Raw genomic sequence first — 20,780 nt, 5'->3', positions numbered from 1 at the left:
AAAGCAAATGAGACAACTCTTAATTGGCTCATGTGACCTAACATGTATGGTTTGTTTGGTATGTTTGTCTGCACCGTGAATCCTATGATCCCAGGGGGCGGCCCTTATTTTTTAAAATGGCAATTTTCTTTTTATGATTACCCAATGGCACATACTACTAGAAAAGTATATTATTATGATAATGGTTTATTTACATGAAGCAGGGTTTTACATATGAGCTGTTTTATGCGATATCTTTTTATAGAGACCTACATTGTTTGGGGGGTATAGTTTTCCTTTAGCCTTAACATAATAAATATCTGATTGAAAAGCATGAAATAGGAGCAGTGTCGGACTGGCCCGGCGGGACACCGGGAAAATACCCGGTGGGCCCCGACCCTAGTGGGCCCCCGCCGGGCCAGACCCCCTCTCCCAAACAGTTTTTCGGGAAAAAATATTTTGGCGCATCGCAGCGCCATTTGCGCACCCGCGCCTAGCGCCTTTTGCGCATGCGCGCTTAGTGATTTTTGCGCATGCGCGATGCGCCGCTTGACGGAGTATGCTGGTCGGCGCTTCGGCTCAAAGTAGGTAGCGGGGGCCAGAGGGGGGCCCTGGACAGCGGTCCCGGTGGGCCCCGGGCCCCCCAGTCCGACCCTGAATAGGAGGGTGATTTAGACAAGCTGTTTGTTGACAGTGTCTTGAGATCTACTGATCACCAACTAAGGGTTCAAGCACACGGGCAGATTCAGGGAAATTTAGTCGCCTGACAACTAATCGCTTCTCCTGTGGGGTGACAATCTCCCCGAACTGCCTTCCGCCTGCTATAATGAGAAAATGACAGCGCCAATTCAATCTCCAATTTCGCCCGAAGTTTCCTTGTTAGGCAACTTCAGAAATCGAAGCGTCGTGAATGCTTTGGCGCTATCATTTTCTCATTATAGCAGGTGGAAGGCAGTTCCCGCAAAAGAGGCGATTAGTCGCCAGGCAACTAAATCCCCCTGAATCTGCCCAAGTGCTAGCTCCCTAAAGGTCTACTGGTGGATCCTGTGGTGTTTATACAAATGGCCTGTAGATGTCACTGTGCTCAGACTTATACTGTGAATACTTCCTGGTAGCTTAAAAAGTGAAAGTGAAAGTTACTGTTGTGTAATGGCTGCATGAGTCTGCTAATAAAGCACTGTTATACTCTACTCATCCTCGGCTACCCAAAACATAACAAATGGCAACAAGGATGTCTCTTCTACCTCTGCAGCAGCCTGCAGCTTTTCTTCCAAACCCTGGTGAGCCTACCATACCTTTTTTTTTTTTTTTTTTTTTATAACATTGTTTTTTTTTATTAAATTTTCATCACCATCATATCATGCAGATGCAATAGGAAGATAGCAATTACAGTAGTAAAGTTTGCAGTGTTACAACGTACAAAATGAATACAGTCAGGTGATCTACAAAATTACAATAGACACATGGTAAGTTGGCTATACAATATGCACCAGAAGAGCTAAATAGTGATGATAAATCAGTGAACTGAGTCAAACCATAATAGTATTAAAAGGAAAAAGAAGTAACTTCCTGTACATGAACAAATGGAGCGTCCGTGAAAATTGAGTAGGTATAATATGGCAATTGGGAATTGAGCACCCTAGTGCTCGGGTGTCAGTATGCAGTTGGCCGGATGTAGTTTACTGGTGTTTGGTTCCAATTTTCTAATTTTCTGATTGCCCTATACATGGTGGGGGAGAGCAAGCGGGGTTACAATGACAAAGTAGCATGGTTAAAGCCATGAGGAAAGTTATATCTAACCCAAGGGTCCTACACCACATGAAATCGCTTTTGTTTGTTGTGTAGTATGCTAGTTAGCTTTTCCATTATAAAGGTAGCGTTAATTCGAGCCTTCAGTTCCCCAAATTGTAAGGAGGTAGATAGCCAGGATATAATCTGTTTTGCTGCTGTAAAGATATGCGTTATCAACGTATGTGCAGGTGCAGGTATATCCTTTATGGTGCAATTGAGTAGTGCTTGTGCTGGGTGTTTGGGTAGATTGATATCTAAAACAAAGTAGACTAACTGGTATACTCTGCGCCAAAATCTCTGTGCTTGTGGGCAGGACCACCAGATGTGACTCATTGTGCCCTGGTCCTGGCAACCCCTAAAGCAGCAAGGGTTAGCAGTGGGGTCCCATTTCACTTTGCGGGCAGGTACCATGTACCATCTGCTCAGTACTTTGTACGAGGTTTCCTTAGCAGGTATGTTAATGGAACAGTGGTTGGACCGTTCTATTGCCTGTATCCAGTCCACTTCCTCCAAGTCAAGTTGCAGTTCTTGGGTCCAATCTAGAATGTATTTAAGTCCCATTAGCGGGGCAGTGTTAGTCGATTGGTGCCGATTTGGTGTTCGCGAACGCCGTTCGCGAACACCGGCAAAAAATGCGAACGTTCGCAAACAGTTCGCGAACTTCGAACACCCGCTAAAATCATTCGATTCGAACGATCGAAGGATTTTAATCGTTCGATCGAAGGATTTTCATTCGAAACGAACGATCGAAGCCATTCGATCGAATGCTTTTCATTCGATCGAATGCTTACAATCGTTCGAATGGAAATCGTTCGAATTTTAGCGGTCGAAGGAATTCGAATGGTCGAACGATCGAACGCGAACTCAAAATGCGAACGTTCCCAAACGTTCGCGAACATTCGGCGGACGCGAACGGTCGAAGTTCGCGCGAACTAGTTCGCGGGCGAACAGTTCGCTACATCCCTACCTGGGAGCAGAGGGACAGCGTATATTCTATACATTACCATAACCTGATGAGACTATAGAAACTGCTCTTACTGTTATAAAGAACTCTTTTGTGCCAAGAGTAAATGTGGTTGTTGAAAGATATAAAATCCGCCAACGTGGACAGTGTAATGGCGAATCCACAGAACAATTTGTAGCAGCTTTGAGAGAGTTGGTTGTTACCTGTGAGTTTGGGAATCTAACAGATGAAATGTGAAGAGACCAAATAGTGGAAAAAACAAACTCACCTCACATTAGAGAGAGACTGCTCCTAGAGAAGGATTTAACCCTTGCAAAGGCTATTACAGTTGCTAGCCAAATTGAAACAGCAGTGGCACAGGCTAAAACTCTCAGTCAGGGAACTGCTGGGAATGTACAGACTGTGAATCCAGCACTGTGGCCTAATAATGTACAGTCACAGGCTAAATACAGTGCTAAGGAAAGGGATTCACCTACACTGCAAAAATGTGCAGCAAATACAAATAGAAAATACTGTTTTCACTGTGGTTCAACACCACACACTGCAAATTATGTTACATGTCCTGCAAAAGCTAAACGGTGCCACAAATGCACAAAAGTAGGAGATTTTGCTAAGATCTGCTGTAGTTCTGCTAAAGATGTTCATGAAGTCACTACTACAAATGTCCCAGTATTAAGTGTGGATAAAGCTGGTAGATTTATTCCAGACAAGTTTATATGTCAGTGTCAGTTCTGCTTCTGCTGACAAGGGACACTCCATTAACCTCATGTGATACAGGTTCAGCTCTTTCTATACAACCAAAGGAGATTTTCTGGAAATACTTTGCAAAAGATCCAATCCCTGTGCTTGGTTACTTGCCATTGACTGTACAATTTAAATCAAATACTGCAAAATGTGACTTTTACATTGTGAATAAGGGAACTGCTATACTTGGAAGGGATCTCTTTGCTGCATTAAACCTACAATTAGTTGATGTCTCATTACTGCAGCACCAGTGCCTGACACACAGCCAGTGTCTAACATTTCACCACTTCAGCCAGTACCATTCCCTGATTCATTATGGGAAAAACTTGCTATTGATATTGTCTGTCCTTATACAGATGCTCCTATAGACTGTAGATTTACTATAACCTTGATAGACTATTACAGTAAATGGACTGAAGTTGCATTTGTTTCTCATATAACATCAGCTACAGTAATAACATTTCTGTCTACAGTCTTCAGCAGAGAAGGTAATCCAAAGGAGTTAATATCAGACAATGGACCACAGTTTGTCTCATATGAGTTTGAATTCTTTCTGAGAGAGAGGAATATTGTGCATAGGAAATCTTCAGTGTATTACCCACAAGCAAATGGAGAAATCGAGTGATTCAGCAGAAGTCTGAAAGAAGCACTACAGACAGCAAATCTTACTGGGAAAGTATTTACAACAGAGTTCCTACATATCTACAGAGCAACGTGCCATGCAACAACCCAATCATCTCCAGCTGAATTATTACATGGCAGACAGATGCGCACTAAGTTACATGTTGCAGACATCAAACTTCCACAAAATACTGTGCCTACAAAATCATCTACTGCTGACATTGTGAAACATCAACAAGACAAATGCAAGGCTTATACTGACAGAAAACGTGGTGCCAGAGAAGTGCACTTTCAGCCTGGATCTTTAGTCAGAATTAAGAAACCAGGACTACTGATACAAGGACAATCTAAATTTACTACACCACTTGAAGTGAGACGCCAGCGAGGACCATACACATATGAACTGTCTGATGGACACATATGGAATACAAGTCGTCTTGCTCCTGTTAGATATGACTTTGGAGAAGCTCCATTTGATGAAGAACATTTTCCTACTCCTGATGTCAACTGCAATAGGCCTGAAGAAAGTGAATCTATAAGGCATACTGAGAAAATCAGAAAACTACCTGCATGGACCCAGGACTATGTGATGTGAATAATGTATATGATTGCTTTAGGCTGCATTGTTGTTACATACATTACATTTGCCAAAAAATGCTTTCCTACTATAGGGAGAATATGTGGTGTTTATACAAATGGCCTGTAGATGTCACTGAGCTCAGACTTATACTGTATATACTTCCTGGTAGCTTAAAAAGTGAAAGTTACTGTTGTGTAATGGCTGCATGACTCTGCTAATTAAGCACTGTTATACTCTACTCATCCTCGGCTACGAAAACATAACAGATCCCACCTTTTGGGCTCCCCTGATCTAGCACATTGGGACTTGCAGTAACTGCCAATGAAGAGAGTTCACTGTTGCATGATATACTATATAATAGGGAATTTCTGTGGTGTGTCTGGAGTCCTTCCCTTGTCTAATCCCTCTCTGTACAAACAATAAGACTCCTGTGCTGCTGGGAGGGCGGCTAATCCCCATGCTGTTCTACTGCAGCTCGTGGGGGGATTATTGGTACCTGTGCTGGGGGCATTTAGGAGATTAGGGGCAGCGGTGACTGTTCAGCTCCTTATTATAGAGACAACTGGAGCTGAACCCCTGCCCTGGGAATAAAACTTTCCTCCCTTCATCTGCCCCAATCACACATGAATAAACATTATCTTTTATCTACAAACACACAAACTGTGCCAGGAATGAAAAGACGCTTCTGGTCTCAAGAGCTGACAGTCTGCAGGAGGAAAAATGTATTTGAGATCATGATATTAATATAGAAACATAAAAAAGGAAAATGATTTCTCTACTTGTTCCTGTGCAACCTCAACTGCTGTTGGAAAGTGTCCCCAGTGTAATAAAAGCTTTGCAGCACTGCAGCCAGGAGAAGCCTTACTGGAATTAAATAGGGGGAAGACAAGGCGAGGAAAGACTGTGTGTAGCCACGAGAGAAGTCACTGAGCTCCTTTATAAGCACTTTCCAAAAACTTATATCTGAGGAACCAATGTCACCATGTCCAGCACCAGACCCAGGGCTACTTGAAGGGGGTACGCCTTTAAATTAACTCTTAGTATAATGTAGAGAGGGATATTCTGAGACAATCTGCAATTGGTTTTCATTTTTTATTATTTGTGGTTTTTGACTTATTTAGCTTTTTATTCAGCAGCTCTCCAGTTTGCAATTTCAGCCATCTGGTTGCTAGGGTCTGAATTCCCCTAGCAACCATGCACTGATTTGAATAAGAGACTGGAATATGAATAGGAGAGACCTGAATAGAAAGAGGAGGAATAAAAAGCATCGATAACAATACATTTGTAGCCTTATAGAGCTTTTGGGTTTTTTTTAGATGGGGTCAGTGACCCCCATTTGAAAGCTGGAAAGGGTCAGAAGAAGAAAGCAAATAAGTTAAAAACTGTACAAAAATAATGATAAGCAATTGAAAGTTGCTTAAAGGAGAAGGAAAGGTTAAAACTAAGTAAGCCTTATCAGAAAGGTCCATCTAAATATACCAGTAAACCCCAAAAGTAGTGCTGCTCTGAGTCCCCTGTCAAAAGAAACACAGCATTTCTTTCCTTCTATTGTGTACACATGGGCTTCTGTATCAGACTTCCTGCCTTCAGCTTAAACCTCATTGCCCTGGGCAAGAGCATGCTCAGTTTGCTGCTCTCCCCCCACCCCTCCCTTCTCTACTGTAATCTGAGCCCAGAGCAGGGAGAGACTCAGGCAGGAAGTGATGTCACACCATGTTAATACTGCAGCTCCTATCCTAAACAAACAGAGAGTTTCTAGAGCTTTTTACTCAGGTATGGTAAAACATTCTACAGAATAAATATAGCATTCTAGCTTGCACTATTGCAGCTAATCTATTGCCAATAAAATGCCTCCGTAGCTTTCCTTCTCCTTTAAAAGTGGTCATTATATAACATACAAAAGGTTAACTTAAAGGTGAACTACCCCCTTTAATACACACCTGAGACAAGTAGAGGAGGGGGAGGAGTGATTGTGTAACTGCTTCTCTGCAGGTAATATTTTTGATGGCTTTTTATTGATATCACAGCAGCTCACACCTTAATACAGAGAATAACAAGTGTCAATCAAGAAGCCTGCAACTGCCATCAGCTCTGTAACAACAACAGGCAAATAATTGTGTGTGTCCCTACCTGGGGCAAAGCCTACTTGCCTATAATAACAAGGTTACAGGTATATAGAAACATTGGGGTAACAGTCACCCTGCTATAGTTCCAGGGGTACCCAGGGTACAAATAAGCACTCACCCCAAATCTCCCCCTAACTGACCTTCAGACTGGGCCCCTTAGCTCATAACAAGGTTACAGATAAATAGAAACATTGGGGTAACAGTCACCCTGCTATAGTTCCAGGGGTACCCAGGGTACAAATAATCACTCACCCCAAATCTCCCCCTAACTGACCTTCAGACTGGGCCCCCTTAGCTCATAACAAGGTTACAGATATATAGAAACATTGGGGTAACAGTCACCCTGCTATAGTTCCAGGGGTACCCAGGGTACAAATAAACACTCACCCCAAATCTCCCCCCTATCTGACCTTCAGACTGGGCCCCCTTAGCTCATAACAAGGTTACAGATATATAGAAACATTGGGGTAACAGTCACCCTGCTATAGTTCCAGGGGTACCCAGGGTACAAATAAACACTCACCCCAAATCTCTCCCCCTAACTGACCTTCAGACTAGGCCCCCTTAGCTCATAACAAGGTTACAGATATATAGAAACATTGGGGTAACAGTCACCCTGCTATAGTTCCAGGGGTACCCAGGGTACAAATAAGCACTCACCCCAAATCTCCCCCTAACTGACCTTCAGACTGGGCCCCCTTAGCTCATAACAAGGTTACACATATATAGAAACATTGGGGTGTCACCCTGCTATAGTTCCAGGGGTACCCAGGGTACAAATAAGCACTCACCCCAAAACTCCCCCTAACTGACCTTCAGACTGGGCCCCCTTAGCTCATAACAAGGTTACACATATATAGAAACATTGGGGTAACAGTCACCCTGCTATAGTTCCAGGGGTACCCAGGGCACAAATAAGCACTCACCCCAAATCTCCCCCTAACTGACCTTCAGACTGGGCCCCCTTAGCTCATAACAAGGTTACAGATATATAGAAAAATTCGGGTAACTGGCCTGTAGATTGTAAGCTCTTGTACAAGTATATGATAAGCACATATGGTGGTGCCTCTTACTTCTAGTAGATAACAAGCTCTTATGAACAGAGTCACTTCTTCCACATGTAGCACTCAGATTAGACTGTAAGCTCCCTGGCCAATGTAAATATATCAGACTGAGTGTTGTGATCCACATCCAGCATAACCAGGGTTAACTATATCACATATTTAATTCCTTTCGCAAACATTCCTGAAAGTTATTTCCCAGCGTATTTCCTCGTATTTCACACGTCACTAGAGATTTCTCACCTTTCACCACTTTCGTTTCTCCTTTTCACGCCATATAAATGTTACACTCACACAATAAAGAACCGCACCCATTGATTCAATAGATTGGCAGCTTCTCAAACTAGTGCGGCACAGTCACTAAATAAGATACTAAAATAAGATCTGTCTGCAGAATCTGGGACATGGTGTCCCATTATACCACTAGAGTGTAAGCTCCTTGGGGCAAGGTCTCCCATTATACCACTAAATTGTATGCTCCTTCGGTGTGTTCTCCCATTATGCCCCTAGAGTGTAAGCTCCTTGGGGCAGGTTCTCCCATTATACCACTAGAGTGTAAGCTCCTTGGGGCAGGGTCTCCCAATATACCACTTGAGTGTAAGCTCCTTGGGGCAGGGACTCCCATTATACCACTTGAGTGTAAGCTCCTTGGGACAGGGTCTCCCATTATACCACTAAAGTGTAAGCTCCTTAGGGCAGGTTTCTCATTATACCCCGAGAGTGTAAGCTCCTTGGGACAGAATTCCTCAGGGGCCAGAAAAGAGAACATGAAAGACTAGAATCTACCTGATATTTATCTCTACCTAACATTCTGGCTTTACCCAGAGTTCCTTGGGGCCTGTGTGGCTTTACCCAGAGTTCCTTGGGGCCTGTGTGGCTTTACCCAGAGTTCCTTGGGGCCTGTGCGGCTTTACCCAGAGTTCCTTGGGGCCTGTGTGGCTTTACCCAGAGTTCCTTGGGGCCTGTGTGGCTTTACCCAGAGTTCCTTGGGGCCTGTGTGGCTTTACCCAGAGTTCCTTGGGGCCTGTGTGGCTTTACCCAGAGTTCCTTGGGGCCTGTGTGGCTTTACCCAGAGTTCCTTGGGGCCTGTGCGGCTTTACCCAGAGTTCCTTGGAGCCTGTGTGGCTTTACCCAGAGTTCCTTGGTGCCTGTGTGGCTTTACCCAGAGTTCCTTGGGGCCTGTGTGGCTTTACCCAGAGTTCCTTGGGGCCTGTGCGGCTTTACCCAGAGTTCCTTGGGGCCTGTGCGGCTTTACCCAGAGTTCCTTGGGGCCTGTGTGGCTTTACCCAGAGTTCCTTGGGGCCTGTGTGGCTTTACCCAGAGTCCCTTGGGGCCTGTGTGGCTTTACCCAGAGTCCCTTGGGGCCAGTAGAGACAAGACGTGAGAGTAGAATGTGCTGTAGATGTGGATCTGGTTAGATAAAGTGTACGAGGCTATTGGCCCAGCAGAGAGTCATTTACAGGTCTGGGTTATAGAGAAGGGAAATGTTATTGTCCCATAAACACTGTTACTGCTATTTGTTTTCTACACAGGGAGCGTCTCAGGAACAATGTGGTGTTTGACTCAAATCCAATAAATCTGCTGAAAATATCTACCAATGAGCAGGGAATTTTTATCTTACCCACAATGCCTTTATGCCAATATCAAATTTGCTGCTTTGAACATGGCCACCATGGGAGGAGCTGTATATGGATGTGGGAGGAGCTGTATATGGACGTGGGAGGGGCTGTACATAGATGTGGGAGGGGCTGTACATGGATGTGGGAGGAGCTGTATATGGATGTGGGAAGAGCTGTATATGGATGTGGGAGGGGCTGCACATAGATGTGGGAGGGGCTGTACTTGGATGTGGGAGGAGCTGTATATAGATGTGGGAGGCATTCACAAAGTACCTGCACTCCTTCCTTGTTGCTCGGATATGGGTGCTTGGTCAATCAGCGTATACAATGTTCAAAGTGGACCAGCACACCGAAGTTTTTCAATCAAAAGAGTTTTATTTTAACATCACTCATGTGTCCAACGTTTCGGCCCACATTAGGGCCTTTATCAAGGATGTGCTGGTCCACTTTGAACATTATATATATATATATATATTTGGGAGGGGCTGTATATATATATATGTGGGAGGGGCTGTATATATATGTGGGAGGGGCTGTATATATATGTGGGAGGGGCTGTATATATATGTGGGAGGGGCTGTACATGGATGTGGGTTGCAAAAGGTTAAGAGGAAACCATTTCTTGTCCCAAGTCTGTAACAATATCTGTGGGTCAATGGTTCAATGTGCCCCCCCACAGCCTTTGGTGGCCCCGGTGTGACATTGAGGCAGTTCCCTCACCCAAAGATCCGAGGGGCTCCCATAGACCTGTCCCGTTGCCTTGGTTACAGTGGGACATGAAGGAACCAGAGTCCAACGCTGAGTCTCTGAGATGAACGAATGAGTCAAAACTTAAGCCCATGAGTCGCCTGTTACTTGCCCTTTATTCCAATCCAGCCAATCACTTCATCTCATCTGCTCACGACTCACCAGCGGAGGGGTCAATGGGCTCATTGTCTAATGACTGGGTTTATGCCCCCCCCCTTGTGATTGTCACCCCCACTCAGAAATAAGTCAAATATGGGGGTCCCTCGTATAATAACGACAAGAATGTGAGTCCCCAGTCTCCTCATGGGTTTGGCAAGTATTTGCCCTTTAATAGAAACCCCCGAATCTCACCCAGGGGGCAGTTTATTTCTATCATCCCGGCCCCCTCCTCGTGGGTCTTTATTGGGAAAGAGGCAGCGGTGCTTGAAGATTCGGCATGAGGGGGGGGGTGGAATTATTTGCCGAGGGGGGGGGGTTGGCAAACATCGAGTGATTGTTACTCGTCACTTACTCTGGTTTCGTTTCTTCACTTCTCACTCATCAAATATTTTCCCTTCCTGGGGGACCAACTGATAAACAGAACAAAGGAGCCCCCGGAGCTCATGGGGAGACACAGATTGAGCAGAGACGAATGGGGTTTTGGGGGAGGTGGGGTGAGTGACAGGAGACAAGTGCCCTGAGCTGATATATCAGTGATATAAAGGGTTAAACTCAAGCCTTGGCCTCAAATCTCACACGTCACAAACTGCCCAAATTAACTGCACTTGTCTCTGTCCAACTGTAACACTCATCTACTGCTGCCTCTTTATATTCCCCAACTGCCAACTGCTATACTGACTGCCAGCTACACCCTCCAAACTGCCAGTTATACCCACAAACTGCCACCTATACCCACCAAACTGTCAGCTACACCCACAAACTACCACCTATATCCACCAAACTGCCAGTTATACCCACAAACTGCCACCTATACCCACCAAACTGTCAGCTACACCCACAAACTACCACCTATATCCACCAAACTGCCAGTTATACCCACAAACTGCCACCTATACCCACCAAACTGTCAGCTACACCCACAAACTACCACCTATATCCACCAAACTGCCAGTTATACCCACAAACTGCCACCTATACCCACCAAACACTGGGTCAAACACTTCCCATACCCCCTGCTGCTGTTCTCCCCATACTGTATAGCAGATCAACCTGAGGGAGGTGGTAGTAACATATATAAACTGAGGAGGAGGAGGAGGGCACCAAAGAATAACGAATGGCATGAGAGAGGGGAGCAGAAAGTCGGGGCAAATAAGAACAGATCAGTGGGGACAAAAGTGCGACTCATTTACAAATGGGACAAGAGGAGGGGGGGGCACTGGGCAGAGACAGGAGAAGTGCAGCCTGGGACGGGGAGAGAATTGGAGCTCAGGAGACAAAAGTGGGGGGTAACAAAATAAGAAGGGGTACGGGGAGCAGGAGGGGAAAAAGTGGGGAGACACTGAAATGGGGGGGGAGAGGGGAGTTTATTCACAATGTGAAAAGAGGAGTCAGAAAAAGTAGAAAAATAACTTGAGAAATGAATGTTATTGAAATAGGAGACGAAAGCGTTAAAAAGATCAAAGAAAGAAGAATATAAAGAGGAAAAGTCAAGTGAAGAAGGTTCAGTATTTCTACACCTGAGAGAATATATGTGGTGCTTTATCTGTGTGACGTTTGTATAGAGGAATGGCGCTTTTCATATAAGTAATGAAATAGAGAAAGTACAGAGAAGAGCAACTAAGTGTGATCACTATATATAAATATATAAGGGTATATGATCACTATATATAAATATATAAGGGGATATGATCACTATATATAAATATATAAGGGAATATGATCACTACATATAAATATATAAGGAGGATATGATCACTATATATAAATATATAAGGAGGATATGATCACTATATATAAATATATAAGGGGATATGATCACTATATATAAATATATAAGGGGACATGATCACTATATATAAATATATAAGGGGATATGATCACTATATATAAATATATAAGGGGGATATGATCACTATATATAAATATATAAGGGTATATGATCACTATATATAAATATATAAGGGGGATATGATCACTATATATAAATATATAAGGGGATATGATCACTATATATAAATATATAAGGGGATATGATCACTATATATAAATATATAAGGGGATAAGATCACTATATATAAATATATAAGGGGATATGATCACTATATATATAAATATATACGGGGAATATGATCACTATATATAAATATATAAGGGGGATATGATCACTATATATAAATATATAAGGGTATATGATCACTATATATAAATATATAAGGGGGATATGATCACTATATATAAATATATAAGGGGATATGATCACTATATATAAATATATAAGGGGATATGATTACTATATATAAATATATAAGGGGATATGATCACTATATATAAATATATAAGGGGATATGATCACTATATATATAAATATATACGGGGAATATGATCACTATATATAAATATATAAGGGGATATGATCACTATATATAAATATATAAGGGGATATGATCACTATATATAAATATATAAGGGGGATATGATCACTATATATAAATATATAAGGGGATATGATCACTATATATAAATATATAAGGGGATATGATCACTATATATAAATATATAAGGGGATATGATCACTATATATATAAATATATACGGGGAATATGATCACTATATATAAATATATAAGGGGATATGATCACTATATATAAATATATAAGGGGATATGATCACTATATATAAATATATAAGGGGATATGATCACTATATATAAATATATAAGGGGATATGATCACTATATATAAATATATAAGGGGATATGATCACTATATATAAATATATAAGGGGGATATGATCACTATATATAAATATATAAGGGGATATGATCACTATATATAAATATATAAGGGGATATGATCACTATATATAAATATATAAGAGGGATATGATCACTATATATAAATATATAAGGGGATATGATCACTATATATAAATATATAAGGGGATATGATCACTATATATAAATATATAAGGGGATATGATCACTATATATAAATATATAAGGGGATATGATCACTATATATAAATATATAAGGGGATATGATCACTATATATAAATATATAAGGCGATATGATCACTATATATAAATATATAAGGGGATATGATCACTATATATAAATATATAAGGGACAGTAATGAAAGAGAGAAAGTACAGAATACATAATGAGTGAGATTAGTAGGACATGGGGAGTGGCTGGGCCCTTGGGGTGCAGATAGTTGAACACAAACAAGGTGAGATCGAGTTGCTTTGGGGCAGAGGTAGTAATTAGCGTGTGTTTAATTAGGAATGATATGAGTATTGTGTTTATGACGAGTAAGTGTGTGGGTTGTGCCCGTCTCTCTCTCTTATGAGAATATTGTGAGTGGCACGTACACCAGTCTATAAAGAAGTGTGAGCTCTTTGCATGTTATCTATGCCACAATACAAACTGCACAATGGTTGCTATGGAGACAGTGATAAAGATACACAGGTGTGTGCAACAGTGACAGTGAATAGTGATATCACTTAGTCTGTACCTTTATATCCTTATGTACAATATACAGGGGGCCCAGTGGTGGGAGGGGTCAGTGGGGCAGTTATTAGGGTACAATATGGGCAGATCTGCTTTATAATGAGACTCACAGGGATAAATACCTGGCTAAGGGGAGGGGCTTGTTATCTGGAGGTGACGTCCCTGTTATTAGTTGTTTTTCCTCTAATTATAGAATTCAGGCTGTTCCCTCTCATGTCTGTTTGTTCAGCAAATACTCCGCTCCCTCAACTGCCGACTGTTTATTCCATGAGATTTATTTGTTCTTCAGCAAAACACATCACAGGGGCAGCACCCGGGGGAAAGAATAATTCAGGGACATCTCTAGTTGCCCCTAGGGTTGACAACTTTTCTGCAAAAATATACCGGCCTTCCTATATTTTTATGGTTTTTCCCTATAAATAACATTGGCATCAAGCAACATCTTTACCAGCCAGGTGGCAACCCTACCCCCCCTCCCCCTGTTACACCCAGTTAGATATAAGGAATAACTACAGAGCATTGTGGGAGTTATTATTATATTCCCCTAATTGCCCTTCATACACAAATAAGCACTCACCCCAAATCTCCCCCTAACTGACCTTCAGACTGGGCCCCCTTAGCTCATAACAAGGTTACAGATATATAGAAACATTGGGGTGTCACCCTGCTATAGTTCCAGGGGTACCCAGGGTACAAATAAGCACTCACCCCAAATCTCCCCCTAACTGACCTTCAGACTGGGCCCCCTTAGCTCATAACAAGGTTACAGATATATAGAAACATTGGGGTGTCACCCTGCTATAGTTCCAGGGGTACCCAGGGTACAAATAAGCACTCACCCCAAATCTCCCCCTAACTGATCTTCAGACTGGGCCCCCTTAGCTCATAACAAGGTTACAGATATATAGAAACATTGGGGTGTCACCCTGCTATAGTTCCAGGGGTACCCAGGGCACAAATAAACACTCACCCCAAATCTCCCCCTAACTGACCTTCAGACTGGGCCCCCTTAGCTCATAACAAGGTTACAGATATATAGAAACATTGGGGTGTCACCCTGCTATAGTTCCAGGGGTACCCAGGGTACAAATAAACACTCACCCCAAATCTCCCCCTAACTGACCTTCAGACTGGGCCCCCTTAGCTCATAAATATTGTGTTTAGCCTCGGGGGGAAGGGATAGTGTTGGACGTGGGACAGCAGGTTCAGTAGTGTCACATAGTGGGTACAAGAGGGTCTTTATGACAGTCGGTACAAGAGGGTCTTTATGACAGTCGGTACAAGTGGTTGATAACAGGAGCAGGGGGGTGCGTGTGGCACAGAGAAAATAGTAGGTTGACTATGGCTTTTAGGGTACAGTACAGTGAGGGATATGGGGGTACAGAAGGGTAAGGGTACAGTGAAAGGAGGAAGAAATTATAGGGTTCCAAAAATAACCTTTATATGTCACAGAGAGAAGGAATGGGGTTAAATGGGCAGTGCAGGTAGATTAACCCCTAGCAATCCAGTTAGGTACTGAGCAATGTGCCCCAGCATGGAAGGGGTTACTCCTCTCAGGGCAGTAGGGGATATAAACAGTGCAGGGGCAGGAAGGCACATAACTCACATTAGTGGACATATAAATAGGGGTCACATATAATTATGCCCTGTAAACGCTGGAGAAATCCCCGCCCATGGGGTGTCTTTAGCAGCTCTGATCAAATCTGTAGTTCATATGGTTGCTGCAGTTCCAAGCAATGGACTCTATAGTTCAGTAGGTGACCATATGTGCAGGTGGATGTCACAATGGAGCAGTAAGTTGGACTCTATGGTTCAGTAGGTGACTAAATGTGCAGTGGGATGTCACAATGGAGCAGTTAGAGACCAGGCATGTGCAGGAGTTGGACTTTATGGTTAAGGATGTGACTAGATGTGCAGGTTGAAATTCCAATAAGCACCCGCTTTGCTTTACTTTAATTTCAATAGGGAAAGGTGTGTGGGTTAAACGGAGGGGGGAGGGACAGCTGGGTGCCAGTTCTGTTATTGTGAGAATTTGGCAGTTAGAGGGGGAAGTGTGATGTGAATAAAGAGATGAATAATGACTCCTCGCTCTTCTTCTTTCCCTCTGTGACTATTTCCCTGGCCAGGGTTCAAGCCAACACACTGTGTGGATAAAGGAGCAGCACAATGTTTCTCAACTGCCACTTGTGAGATCCAAATGTCAGGTTGGCACTTAGCACCTGGGAGTGAGGGGTGGGGGCACTGATAGACACAACCGGGGGCAACATACAGACACTGAGAATCAGGGGGTACATAGAGAGAGAGGTACTGCTGGGAGATAAGCGGCATGTAGGACTGAGGTTACAGGTGCTGCACCCCATTGTGCCCCTGTGTGACACCCTAGGAGAAGAAGAGGAAGCTGCAAGGTTAGAGCAGCGGGTATCCCCACCACCCATTACCCCCCTAGAGGAGGCCACCGGAAAAAGAGAACTTTTAAGCTCAGGAGGCAGTTCTAGTTGGACAGCACTAGGGTTGATGATCTCAGACCAATAAACATAGGCTCTAATTTGGTGGAAGAGACTTTCAAATGAATATTATGAGAAGATCGCCAACCTGATACTCAGCAGGAACCTCAGAGGATTGACCTGAGAAGGAAAAAACTCGGGGATTAAAACCAAACAGGAGATTGTCCCGTAGACGAGTGAGTGGCCTTATTGAATGTGAACTCAGGCTGTGGAAGAAAATCCACCCAAAGTGAGTGATTACTAGAAACGTAACACCTGAGGTATTGCTCCAAAGTCTGATTTGTTCTTTCTGTCTGGCCATTGGTCTGTGGATGATAAGCAGACGAGAAAGATAAATCAGTCCCCACGAGAGAACAAAGGACCTGCAAAATTTGGACACAAACTGAACCCCCCTATCCGAAAAAATGTTCAATGGGACCCCATGAAAAATAAATATATTGGATAGAAAAAGTTCAGCAAGAGACTTGGCAGAGGGGAGGGTTGGAAGGGGAATGAAATGGGATCCACTACCACCCAAATAACAGTGTTCCCTCTAGAGGGAGGTCATTTGACAATGAAATCCTTGGATATGTGGCTCCATCGCTTCTCCGGAATGGAAGTGACTATAGCAAAGACCTGGAAGGTTTAGAATGTTGACAAACTGGACATGAATATAATTACCCAAGTCCTGTCTCAGGGTTGGCCACCAAATTGTGCGGGACAGAAGGGAACAGGTTTTACTGCGACGCAGATGTCCAACTACCTTAGAATCATGAGTTTCCAGCAAATCTGCTTCACAGAGACTATCTGGAACAAAAGATTTGGCCATTAGGGGGAGAATTGTCCTGGGCTCTAGATAAAGAGGAACAAGATCTGCCACAATCACTTCCTTCAACACATTTCAGGTTCAGACTCTTCGCTTGGACTGGAGGCAAAACTTCTAGATAGGGCATCTGCTTTAACGTTCTTTTCCCCTGGTCTGTATTTTATAATGTAGTGATCCCCAACCAGTAGCTCGTGAGTAACATGTTGCTCTTCAACCCCTTGGATGTTGCTCCCAGTGACCTCAAAGCAGGAGCTTATTTTTGAATTCCAGACTTGGAGGCAAGTTTTAGTTGCATAAAAACTAAGTAGAGTCTCCTGTAGCTGGCAGTCCTCATAGAGGCTACCAAATAGCCAATCACAGCCCTTATTTGGCACCCCCAGTTTCATGCTTGTGTTGCTCCCCAACTCTTTTTACATTTGAATATGGGTCATGTGTTGGGGACCCCTGTTATAATGAAATTGAAATGGGTAAAGAACAATGCCCACCTAGCTTGTCTGGGGTTTAGGCACTTTGCTGACTCAATGGAGAACAAATTTTTATGATCAGTAAAAAACTATAATCACATGTCTCACCCTCTAGAAGATGTTTCCATTCCTCAAATGTCCATTTAATGGCCAATAATCCCCTGTCACCAATGTCATAGTTCATCTCTGCAGGATCGAATATTTTAGAAAAGAAAGTAGATGGATGAATTTTATTGGTAACAGGGTGTCAAAGCTTCCACTTCCACTAGGAAAGGAAGGGAGGAACCTGGGTGTTGGGGTACACGGGCTAAAATAAAGGCTTTTTTTAACAATTCAAAAGCCGAAATCTCTCTGTCAGGCCACATACTAGGGATACCCCCTTTCTAATAAGGACAGTGATTGGGACCACCACAATGGAGAAATGTTTAATGAATTGCCGATAATAATTGGCAAAGCCCAAAAAACTCTGTATGGCATTTAGAGACAGAGATTATGCCCAATCTAAAATGGCCTGGACCTTGGCTGGCTCCATCTCCAACCCCTCGTGGGACAGAATGTACCCCAGAAAGTGTACAGAAGATACCTCCAAAACACACTTTTCAAGTTTAACATACAGCTGATTTTGAATTAGCCTACTAATGTCCTGAACATGAGCACGATGATGTGCAAGATTTGAGGCGTAAAATAGAATATCATCCAGGTATTCTACTATATACCGACCCAAAAGATTATGGAAAATATCTTGGAAGATGGAGGGGGCATTACGTAGACCCAAAGGCATTACTAAATATTCATAATGCCCATAACAAGTGTTAAAAGCCATTTTCCATTCGTTCCCCTCCCTAATTCTGATTAAGTTATATCAAGTTTTGAAAGAACGGTGGGACCCTTGACTCTATCGTAGAGCTCAGTGATCAAAGGGAGGGTGTAACAATTCTTCTATAATAAATACAGGGCCTCAAGCCCCCATCCTTCTTTTCTACAAAAAAGAAGCCGACACACAGAAGAAGGCCTTATAAAGCCCCTTTCCAGGTTCTCCTTATTATACTCCTCCATGGCCTGTGACTCTGGAAGAGATAGAGAATAAGTTCTGCCCTTGGTAGGGGAGGAACCTGGTATTAAGTTGATGGCACAATCATAAGGCCTGTGTGGTGGAAGGAGCTCGGCTGCTTTATTCAAAAACACAGAAAAGGAGGAATAATGATTAGGTAACCCCTTTAAGGTAGTTCCAGCAAGAACCTGGGTAGATTTTAAACAAGAGGATTCACAAACTGGACTCCACTGAATTATTTTGCTAACGAGCCAGTCTACCCTACGACTGTGTCTCTGCAACTAGAGAAAGCCCAGAATGATTGGAGTTAGAGGGCAATCATAACAGAAGGAAATCAACTCAGTATGATGATCCGGGACAGAAGGAGATCTTTGGACTTGGAAGATACCAACCCAGACCCAACGGAACTACCATCTATTGCCAGCAGGCGGGAGGGATGGAACAAGGGGTTCAATGGGTACAACATTTTTGTGTACAAAACTGGCATCCAAAAAGTTCACTGCTGCCTCGGAATCTAAGACGGCAGAGCACTACGTATAACCCTTCTCCCAATTCAAGAGGACAAATTAGAATTTGAGAAGAGAAAAAATGTCTGTGAGTAGAAATAGCATAACCCAAATAGGACTCTCCAGACCTGCTCAGACTCTGCTGTTTCCCGGCCAATTGGGACATGTGTCACACAAATGCCCTTTATCCCCATAGTATAAAGATAAAACATTATCCCTCCTATGACCCTTTCCCTCAGAAGACAGATGAGTTGAAGCCAATTGCATGGGTTCCTCAGGGGGACTAGGGGCAGAAAGAGGTGGTTTGATACCATGTCTGGGGACAAACTATAAGAGGTCTCCATAGCCATAAACTCTTGACATCTCTCCCTATGACTCCTATCAATTTAGATGGCCACATGCAATAGGGAGTTGATGGAAGGCTGTATAGGGGAAATTTACAAGGCTATCCTTTCTAGCCACGGCCAAACCCACCCTGAATTGACTCCGTAAGGCAGTATCATTCCAGCCTGTCTCTACCGCCCACCTCCAGAACTCAGTACAATAATCCTCAAACCGCCGCTTACCTTGCCTGAGGTTCCGTATGGTGGCAACAGTAGAGGCGGCGCAGTTGGGATCATTGTAAATGGCGGCCATTGCCTTGAAGAAGGCTTCCCAAGAGAGACGGGCTGGATCACTAGGGGAAAGGCTAAAAGCCCAAAGCTGAGGATCCCCTTGCAGCAAGGCTATGATGAAGTTGACCCTTAACTCCTGTGTAGGAAAGGAGTGGGGTAGGAAACTGAAATGAAGCTTGCAGCCTTCCTGAAAGACAAAGAACCTGCTATAATCTCCGCTGAACCTCTCAGGAAACAGGAGTTTAGGCTCCACCATAGTATTGACTGGACGTTCTGATTGGAGCTGGCTGACGATGCTGGAGCTGACATGGCAGTAACTGGTTGCTACTGAATGGTGTCCAATCTTGCTGACAGTCTCTGTAGGCACTGGACAATTTGGTCCTTCTTGGACACTAAAGCAAACTCACCAGAATCTATTCCATGGTAGCATAGGAAGCCGTTGCACCATAGGAACCCAAACCTAGTCACCTACTGAACCATAGAGTCCAACACCTGCATGTTCCTAGTCTCTTACTGCTCCATTGTGACATCCACCTGCACATCTAGTCATCTACTAAACCATAGACTCAAACTCCTGCACGTGCCTGGTCTCTAACTGCTCCATTGTGACATCCAGGTGGTCATATCCCCTTTATATATCTATATAGAGTGATCATATCCCCTTATATATTTATATATAGTGATCATATCCCCTTATATATTTATATATAGTGATCATATCCCCCTTATATATTTATATATAGTGATCACATCCCCCTTATATATTTATATATAATGATCATATCCCCCTTAACTGTCTCTTCTCCAGTGTAACCAATCCCAACTTGTCTTTCCCCATAACTGATCCCTTCTATTCCCTTTATCAGCTTAGTCGCTCTTCTCTGTACTTTCTCGGTTTCATTACTGATAGGGTGGAGCTGAGTGAGAGGAGCCAT

The sequence above is a fragment of the Xenopus laevis genome, chromosome 8L (assembly GCF_017654675.1).
Source record: "Xenopus laevis strain J_2021 chromosome 8L, Xenopus_laevis_v10.1, whole genome shotgun sequence".
NCBI lineage: Eukaryota > Metazoa > Chordata > Amphibia > Anura > Pipidae > Xenopus > Xenopus laevis.
Note: the sequence above shows the minus strand (reverse complement) of the source record.